At 44.7% G+C, this 2,465-nt stretch overlaps 1 pseudogene; it reads left to right on the top strand.

The window, feature by feature from the left end:
- LOC116277915 (cyclic AMP-dependent transcription factor ATF-5 pseudogene) overlaps window positions 1-2,465 on the top strand; it is a 95,111-nt pseudogene that overhangs the window by 164 nt on the left and 92,482 nt on the right.

Genomic DNA, 2,465 nt, shown 5'->3' with positions numbered 1-2,465 from the left:
GTGAGTGTCCGCGCCCCGCGTGCCGGCCGCGCCCGCCCGGCCTCCCGCTCCGCCTCGTTGGCTGCGGCAGTGGCGTCGTGCCCGACCCGCGACCCCGACCCTGGCCGGACCGCAGCCGGGCTGCCCGCCGTCCGCGCGCCGGGGGTCTCGGGCGGGGCCGGGCCGCTCGGGCCGGGTCGTTACTCGCGGTGCTTCCCGGGCGGTCCTCGATGGCGCGCGGAGTAGGGGAGCGGCGCGGTGGTCGGAGGCCGGGACCCGGAACCCCCGGGACGGGAACGGCCCCCACCCCCAGGGTACTTGACTAGCGGCCTTCCCTTGACGTCCCCATAGTGAAGCCGCGAAGTACTTCAGATGCTTGAGGAGGCGGCTGCGGTCTGGACAGCGGTTCTCAGCGGCGCTAGTGCACAACCCCGAAGTCATCGTCTTGTTTTCCCCCCTCCCCTGTCTTCGGTTCAGCACCTTCCGTGGTGCCAGTGGTGCTCCCCTGCCCAGGCTTTCTAAAAGGCATGTAGTGGCACCAGTGTGGGTGTGGAATGCCTCCATCTTCAAGTGTTTAAATGGGTTTGGGCATGGTACTGTTCGCGTTTCAGGAAGGGTAAGTCAGCATCGCTGTTGTGATTTATTTAAGTAGTCTTTTGGAGTTGGCCCTAATTTGACTTTTCCCCCCTTTTACCGGGCGTGAGCTCTCATACTGGCATAAAGGCTTTCAGAGGTTTTAGCATAATGACTGTGGACTTTCTCTGTTAAAGCTTTAGTGGTCTGTGTGTATGCCGCCCTGACGGTTATTGCAGAACCACATGCAGGCGCCCTTGTCTGTCTCGAGATCCCTCAGAAGTGTTCTTGGGATGGGGTTGATGGTGGTTTTTGTTTGTTTGTTTTTTGTTGTTAGAACCAACTACCTGTGATATTTTGTGCTCGTGCAGATTTGTGGTGTAGGCTTCCTTATGCCTAAACCTTCATGTGTGTCTTTTGTGTTGTATGAAGGAAGCAGACTATTTATGATCACTTCATGTCAGGTATTGTGCTATATACCTTATCTCATGTTACCTGAACAGCCACCAGCAGAGAGGGAAGGGCAGTGCTAGCTCTATTTCAGATGAGAAAGTGTTTTGAGGTGAAGCCAGTTCTGAAGGTCCCACAACTGAAGAGTCAGACTTGAGATTGTAGCCTGAGATCCTGTTTCAGTTGCCAGAGCTCTTTTCATTACTTCCTATTTTCCTTAATTAGTGTTATTAATAATTTTGAAATTTTAGCATATTTTACTCTTACAAGCAAATTTATTTCAGAAACATTCAAATTTGAACAGTAATAATTTTAGAAATACATAGAGGGAATATTTTACCATGTATGTTAGCTAGGTACAAAGACTAATTAAAATTCTTTAAAAAAAAACTTGAATATTTGCATTCTCTTCAGGAGCAGAGTGCTTCACAGTACACAGTTGTGAAGATTCTCGTGAACTCAGTAGGTTAGGAGCTATAAGGAATTAAATTAGGTCAGGCCTAAAAGAAACAAGGTCCTAGAAGGTAACAGAAAGACAGTACTGCCCACAACATCACTTACCTGGAGTAGGTCTGATTGCTGTGCACCTGCTGGTATGTGTGCTAGTCACCAGGTCTCATTATGATGGACTTGGAATTGCCCGTCCATCCTTGGGCCCTTAGAAAAAATTAACACTTTAATGTGTACTGAAAAAGCCTAATTTTATGACATCTCAGTCAAAAGTTTTTTTTTAACTGATGAGAATTTTTCCTAGCCTGAAGATGATTTAGATATGGTAACTTTCTATCTCGGCTGTGGGCTTAAGTGACTTAAGTCTCAAATGTCAAGTCCACTTACTGTATTGTTTTTTCCTTTCTTAAGTAAAATCCAAGTACAAATATTGGAATTAGAATCCTGCGTCTAGATTATAGCTTTTAATCTCCAGGTTGATGATACTTCATATGAGAGTTGAATCTACATTGTGCATTATTAGTATTTAGTAAATGTTGGTTAACAGTGCTGGGTTTTTGAAGGATTTCTTGATTGAAATATTAATAATATTTGAAGAACTGATATTTTGAAAAGCTTAATGTTTCCAGAAGGACTTAAAATTTTAAAGAAGAAAACAATTTTGTTTAATTTTCTGAATCTGTTCATTAGGAATTTTGCCTTTTCCATGAAAAGTCCTTTCGTAAACATTACATAGGGGATATAAAAAGTGGAGTTTGAATTGAGCCTTTCTGAGTGGTGTGATTTTGATAGAAAGATAATAGGTGCAAGTGGCAGTCTAAGCTATGGAATCCAATCCTGGAAAAGAACTTAGGTAGCAAATTGTGGAGGACTCTGTAGGCAGAATGGAGTTTGATTTTATATTTGTGTAATGGAGAGGCATCAGAGTTTTTGAAAAGAGGCAGGCACATGATCAGTTTTGAAATTTTGGGAGACTGTAGATCAACACTAGTGGAAATGACAGGAGAAAACTG

This window comes from Vicugna pacos, chromosome 11 (genome assembly GCF_048564905.1).
Source record: "Vicugna pacos chromosome 11, VicPac4, whole genome shotgun sequence".
In the NCBI taxonomy this organism is placed as follows: Eukaryota; Metazoa; Chordata; class Mammalia; order Artiodactyla; family Camelidae; genus Vicugna; species Vicugna pacos.
Note: the sequence above shows the minus strand (reverse complement) of the source record. Positions and strands in the feature narration are given on the sequence as shown.